Source organism: Mesoplodon densirostris, chromosome 5, assembly GCF_025265405.1.
Source record: "Mesoplodon densirostris isolate mMesDen1 chromosome 5, mMesDen1 primary haplotype, whole genome shotgun sequence".
Classification (NCBI taxonomy): Eukaryota; Metazoa; Chordata; class Mammalia; order Artiodactyla; family Ziphiidae; genus Mesoplodon; species Mesoplodon densirostris.
Window position 1 is genome coordinate 125439436 of NC_082665.1, and position 7502 is coordinate 125446937.

At 40.2% G+C, this 7502-nt stretch overlaps 1 pseudogene; it reads left to right on the forward strand.

Annotated features, from left to right (window-relative positions):
* Positions 1 to 4952: 4952 nt before the first annotated feature.
* LOC132490536 (nucleoside diphosphate kinase, mitochondrial-like) lies at positions 4953 to 6744 on the forward strand (annotated as a pseudogene).
* The last annotated feature ends 758 nt before the right edge of the window (positions 6745 to 7502 follow it).

Sequence of the window (7502 nt, forward strand, 5' to 3'; positions counted from 1 at the left end):
CCAGAGATAAACTCACGCACATATGGAGAACTTATCTTTGATAAATGCGGCAAGAATATACAATGGAGAAAAGACAGCCTCTTCAATAAGTGGTGCTGGGAAAACTGGACTGCTACATGTAAAAGAATAAAATTAGAACACTTCCATATACAAAAATATACTCAAAATGGATTAAAGACTTAAATATAAGGCCAGACACTATAAAACTCTCAGAGGAAAACATAGGCAGAACACTCTATGACATAAATCACAACAAGATCCTTTTTGACCCACCTCCTAGAGAAATGGAAATAAAAATAAACAAATGAGACCTAATGAAACTTAAAAGCTTTTGCACGGCAAAGGAAACTATAAACAAGATGAAAACACAACCCTCAGAATAGGAGAAAATAGTAGCAAATGAAGCAACTGACAAAGGATTAATTTCCACAATATACAAGCATCTCATGCGGCTCAATATCAAAAAAATCAAACAACCCAATCCAAAAATGGGCAGAAGACCTACATAGACATTTCTCCAATGAAGATATACAGATTGCCAACAAACACATGAAAGAATGTCTAACATCAATAATCATTAGAGAAATGTACATCAAAACTACAATGAGGTATCACCTCACACTGGTCAGAATGGCCATCATCAAAAAATCTACAAACAATAAATTCTGAAGTGGGTGTGGAGAAAAGGGAACCCTCTTGTACTGTTGGTAGGAATGGAAGTTGATACAGCCACTATGGAGAACATTATGGAGGTTCCTTAAAAATCTAAAAATAGAACTACCATACGACCCAGCAATCCCACTACTGGGCATATACCCTGAGAAAACCATAATTCAGAAAGAGTCATGTGGGCTTCCCTGGTGACACAGTGGTTGAGAGTCCGCCTGCAGATTCAGGGGACATGGGTTTGTGCCCTGGTCTGGGAAGATCCCACATGCTGTGGAGCGGCAGGGCCCGTGAGCCATGGCCTCTGAGCCTGCATGTCCGGAGCCTGTGCTCCACAACAGGAGAGGCCACAACAGTGAGAGGCCCACGTACCACAAAAAAAAAAAAAAAAAAAATAGAGTCATGTACCACAATGTTCATTGCAGCACTATTTACAATAGCCAGGACATGGAAGCAATCTAAGTGTCCATCAGCAGATGAATGGGTAAAGAAGAGGTGGCACATATATACAATGCAATATTACTCAGCCATAAAAAGAAATGAAATTGAGTTATTTGTAGTGAGGTGGATAGACCTAGAGTCTGTCATATAGAGTGAAGTAAGTCAGAAAGAGAAAAACAAACACCGTATGCTAACACTTATACATGGAATCTAAAAAGAAATAGTAATAATGTTCTGAAGGATTAGGGGCAGTACAGGAATAAAGACGCAGACATAGAGAATGGACTTGAGGACACAGGGAGGAGGAAGGATAAGCTGGGATGAAGTGAGAGAGTGGCATGGACATATATACACTACCATATATAAAATAGATAGCTAGTGGGAAGCAGTCACATAGCACAGGGAGATCAGGTCGGTGCTTTGTGACCACCTAGAGGGGTGGGATAGGGAGGTGGGAGGGAGACACAAGAGGGAGTAGATATGGGGATATATGTATATGTATAGCTCATTCACTTGGTTATAAAGCAGAAACTAACACACCATTGTAAAACAATTATTCTCCAATAAAGATGTTAAAAAAAAAAAGAAAAAGCCGGGCTTCCCTGGTGGCGCAGTGGTTGAGAGTCCGTCTGCCGATGCAGGGGACACGGGTTCATGCCCCAGTCCGGGAAGATCCCACATGCCGCAGAGCTGCTGGGCCCGTGAGCCATGGCTGCTAAGCCTGCGCATCCGGAGCCTGTGCTCCGCAACGGGAGAGGCCACAGCAGTGAGAGGCCTGCGTGCTGCAAAAAAAAAAAAAAAAGAAAGAAAAAAAAAGAAAGCCTACAGGATTTGGAAGAGTTTTGTTTTGTTTTGCTTTGTTTTGTTTTTGCCTTGTTTGGGAGAGGAGAGTGTTTGCCTGAAAGAGAGAGTAATGAGAAAGCTCATGGGGAATAGGAAAAGAAAAAAAGAGTATTTCTTGGAAGACCGTCTCCTTTCTTAACTCCTTAGGTTCATGCAGAGGTTAAAAAGAATGGAAGGGGTGTGTGTGTGTGTGTGTGATTCAGGGACATGGAAGCACAAGCCACACCAGTGCCCATTTCACAAAGGGCCATGCAGTGTGGGGGACAGCCCTTTTCCCTTCTATATGAATCAAACAACTTTGTTGTAGGAGAGAAGTGAGAGGCAACACTGCTGAGGGTTCAGGAGGCTCTAGCAGCCGTGACAAGGTGAGACACTTATGTACAAGGCTTCTAGAGCCATGGACCACACAGTAAGAAGGAAGGCTAGGGCAAAAGATCCAGAAAGGACTATCTAAGTGTTCATATGAAATTTTCCTGAGGATCTCCAGAAACAGTGAATGAGACATTGAGGGGCTCGAGTTTTTAAGTCATGCACATTGAGACAAAATACCAAGGATATTTTCTGTTTGCCATAAAAGTGACAGGATACTACCTTTAGAGTGATAAAGTTTTGAAAAACTCAGGGTCTACAATCAAGTTTTTGGAATCCAGAATAAGCATTTTAAAACGGTTCTATGATCTAATTGGCAATAAAACTAAGCTTCTGTTAGAGCACGGTGCAAATCTAATTCTATGATTCTTGGTAATTGTGAAATTAAGTTTAGTCAGAAAGCTTCATTTCCCTCTATTTCTTAAACCATGATCTAAATAAACACTGCCTTTTAGAATTAATCTCTCTTTCCCACACACACTTATAGAAGTGTGATTGTTTCTCTATAGCGGCAATTATCACAATCCGATTTGGGTTAGTCTGTTACGTTTATGGCTGACTCCCCACGAGACTGTGAGCTCCTGAAGGACAGTGACCTTGCCCTTTCATTATGTGCTTCTCACAACTCCCCTTAGAAAGCTTTGCATGTTATATTCATCCATTCACTGAAAACATATATAGAATATCTGTTTGGGGCCTAACACTCTCCTCCATAAATGGTTCAGCAAATTGAAAACAAAAAACTTCATTTTGTGGTAACGAAGCTATCAGAAAAACTAAGATGCTTCTCCGAAAACGTTTTTTAAAAGAAAGGAAATTATAAAAAATCTGTTGGAAACTTCCCTGGTGGTCCAGTGGTTAAGACTCAGTGCTTCCACTGCAAGGGGCACAGGTTTGATCCCTGGTCAGTGAATTAAGATCCCTCATGCCACATGTCCAAAAAAAATCTGTTGGATCACCTTTAAATATTTTATTTAGGATGTTTGCCTCTACATTCAAAAGAGAGGTGGACCTACAATTTTCAATTTTTGTACTAACTTTGGTATTTGTATAAGGTTTGTATAAGACTTGTACCTTATGTTGAAAACGTTGCATTTTTTTTTAAAGATCTTTAATAGTTTTTACGCCTTTGTATCTGTTTTTTAAGTTTAGTTGAGTTCATTGGTAAGACCATCGGGGTCTAACATGTGAAAATTTTGGAGACCATCACTCCTGTCCTCATAACAAAAAAGCTGAACAAACTAAAAATCAACAACTCTTCTTAGATCCATCAGAGAATTGAGACAACAGAGCAAACCGCTGCCCCCAAAACTGGAGAGAGAGATAAATACAGTGAATCACTGCTTATTGCGAACAGAAGTCACAGGGCCTAGGAACTGGTAGAAACACATAAGTGGTAGTCGACCAATTGCTGGAGACTGAGCCTGGACCAGCTTAGAGATAAAGAAGGAAAAAAAAGGCTCCTGGAAGCCCAGGAGTAGGAGGATCCCCACACTTTTGTGAGTTTTACCCTCTTGAGCCTCACCAGCTTCTCACAGTGAAGATCAGAGAAAAATCCCCTGCTGCTTCTGGCAGAGGAAGGGGAAAAGTAACTATTTTGAAATATGCCCAAAGCATTCTGTTCTCCTTAACAAACTCCTTCCTTCCAGAGAAATAATTTTACCAGACCCTAGCCAATACGCGATGAGGGAAAAGTCCAGCTCCATTTCCTTCTACTTTTCATACTGGAGAAGGGAAACGTACAACTCCAGTGTCTTCCTGTCTCACTGAAGGAGAGAAAAGTTAACAAGTAGTTGTAAGGTTCACAGGCCAGGGCACAGACCCACAAAAAGACAGAGACCCAGTAACAGAGTCATAGAACACTTCCCCTTCACACTTACTGCCACATCAATAGAACTCCTTCATAATAACAGGGGATTATAGCTGAAAGAATTGTAATGCTCAGATTTTACTTAAGAAAGAGACTCTAAGAAAGACCAAGGGCCAGCAAAGGATGCAAAAACAAGGTCAGTAAAGGAAATGTTAACCTCTGAAACCTACAGATACAGCAAACAGTAAATGCAACCTAACTCCTAGCCAAATAAGTATAAAACCTGAAAGTAAAGGTCTGTTCACTCTAGTGTTTCTGTTCAATACATCATGTCCAGCTTTCAATAAAAATTATGAGATATGATAAAAGGTTAAAAAGACAAACAACACAACAAAAAAACCTACAGTCTCAAGAGACAGAGCAAGCACCAGAACTAGACTCAGAAATGACTAGAATTTTAAATAACTATAATTAGTATACTAAGAGCTCTAATGGAAAAGTAAAAAACATACAAGAACAGATGGATAATGTAAGCAGAGAGACAGAAAGAATCAAAACTAAATGCTAGAAATAAGTCTGTAACAGAAATGAGGAATGTCTTTGATGGCTCATCAGTAGAAACAGCTGAGGAAAGGATCAGTGCTATAATATATGAAGATATGTGAATATAAATATCACAAGCTGAAAGCAAAGAGAAAACAGACCAGAGAAAAGGAACAGGTATCTAAGAATTGTGGGACAATTATAAGAGTTGTAAGACACATGTAATAGGAATACCAGAATGTAAAGAAAGAAAAGAACGTAAGAAATATTTGAAGCAACAATGACTGAGAATTTTACAAAATTAGTGACAGACATCAAACCTCAGATCAAGGGCCAGAGAACACCAAGGAGAGAATGTAATAAGACTGCATCTATGCATATTATATTCAAACTGCAGAAAACTAACAAAAAAGAGAAACTTTTGAAAAAAAAAGGCAGAAGGAAAAAAGTCTTTACTCACAGGAGAAAAAGCATAAGGATTACATCAGACTTCTGTTCAGAACCATGCAAGTGAGAGTGAAGGAAATATTTAAAGCATTGAAAGAAAAAAATAATCATCAACCTAGAGTTCTATATCCAGTGAAATTATCCTTCAAACATGAAGAAAAACTAAAGACTTTCTCAGACAAAAATTGAGGGAATTGGTTGCCAGTAGACTTGCAGAAAATGTTAAAAGAAGTTCTTCAGAGAGATGGAAAATGATACAGATAAGAAAGTCTACATAAAGGAAGGAAGAGCATTAGAGCAGGAATAAATGAAGGTAAAATAAAGTATTGTATTTTCCTTATTCTTAGTTGCTCTAAAAGAGAGCTGTTCAAAGTAATAGTAGCAACAATGTATTGGATAATTATTGCTTATGAATAAATGAAATGAAGGACAGCAGAGTTAGAAGGCATGAGAGAGAGAAATTGGACACACTCTGTTAGAAGATCCCTGCAGTACTTGTGAAGTGACATAGTGTATTCAAAAGTAGGATTAGGTTAATTGTAAATGAGTATTGCAGAATCTAGAGCAAACAATAAAATAATTTACAAACAAGTGTAATCGATATGCTAAGAGAGGAGAGAAAATGGAATCATATACTGATTTACAATCAGAAAAAGTAGAAAACAATATGAAGATAACAGAGTAACAAAGGATAAATGTGACAAATAAAACAGGGTTAAAAATATGGTAGACATCTATCCAACTGTATGAATAATCACTTTAAATGTGAATGGTCTAAATGGTAAAAGACAGAAACTGTCAGAGTTGATCAAAAAGTACATGACTGCTCAGTAAGAAACTCACTTTAATTATAAAAAAAAATAGATAGATTAAAAGTAAAAGGATGAAGGGGGACTCCAGTGGTGGCTGGGGTGAGTTCCCTGTAGCGCTTATCCAGCAGCCAGCACCCAGGCCTCATGGGCAGCCTCTCATGGGGTGCACCAGGCTGTGGAGTCTGGTGTGCAGCCTGCCAGTCCTTGGCCACACCTGCTTGTGTGCCCCAGCTCTGAAGGGCCCGCCTGGCCCTGGAAGCGATTCTGGTCAAAGTGAAGCCAGATGGGCTGCAGCAGTGGCTCCTTGGGATTGTGATCCAGGGCTTTGAGAGCAGGGTCCTCGAGCTGGTGGGGACGAAGACACTACAGGCACCAGACAGTGTCTTGGCTGAGGCCTACCACTACCAGGAGGAAGCCCTTTTACCCAGCCCTCATCAGCTATATGAGCTCTGGCCCCTGGTCCCTATGGTCTGGCAAGACCCCCATGTAGTCTATATCACAAGGGCCATGATAGGAAACAGCAACTCTGCTGAGGCTGCCCCTGACACCATCAGGGAAGACTCCAGGGAGACTTCAGCCTCCACATCAGAAGACACCAAGAGGGGTTAACACATGAGGACTGTTGGGAAATGAGGCTCCCAGAAATGGTCTGGGCTGATTCATGAGTCTGTGGGAACATCATCCAGGCCAGTGCCTTTTGTAGGGGCACAGAGGGAGATCCATCTGTGGTTCAGGAGCAGGGAGCTGGTCGACTGGGAAAAAGAAGGCAACCACAGCAACATCTACTCAGCCCAAACCCTCAGGCTGCTGTGACTCCTTAGCATCCACCCAGGACCAACTACCTCTGTTGGAAAGAACTTGAGCTCACACCCATGCTCTGCCCATCTGTCTCAGACTACTTCCCTGTCCACCTTCAACTTCACCCCAGAACAGAGTGGTTAGAGCTACTAACTTTATTTGCCTTTCCGTCTCCTAAACTAGAAAGAAATTGGATGAAATCCTTTCTGTACCAAAGTGCCGGACAAATTTTTGAGTGTTTCCAGATGTGGTCTCTGCCACTTCTCATTCCCCAAAGAGGGGAACATTAAAATTCACTGTGCTGTGAAAAATTTTTAAAGTAAAGGGATGAAAGATATACAATCCTAATATGAATCAAAGGAAGCAGAAGTGGCTATATTGATGGCAGATGAACAGACTTCAGAAGCAAGGATAACTTTCAGGGATAAAGAGAGTCATTACATAATGATAAAGGAGTCAATTTGCCAAGAAAACATAATAGTACTTAATGTGTATGTGCCTAACAACAGAGCATCAAAATATATGAGGCAAAAACTGACAGAATGTCAAGGAGAAATAGACAAATTCACTATTATAGTTGGAGATTTCAACATTCCTCTATCAGTAACTGACAGATCCAGGAGGCAAAGGAAAACTCTATATTGTTAAGATATCAGTTCTTCCCAATATGATCTAAAGATTCAATGGAATCTCAAACAAAATCCCAGCAAGTTGTTTTGTACATGTTGACAAACTGATTCTGCAGTTTATAGTATATCAAAAAGAAAAAGACA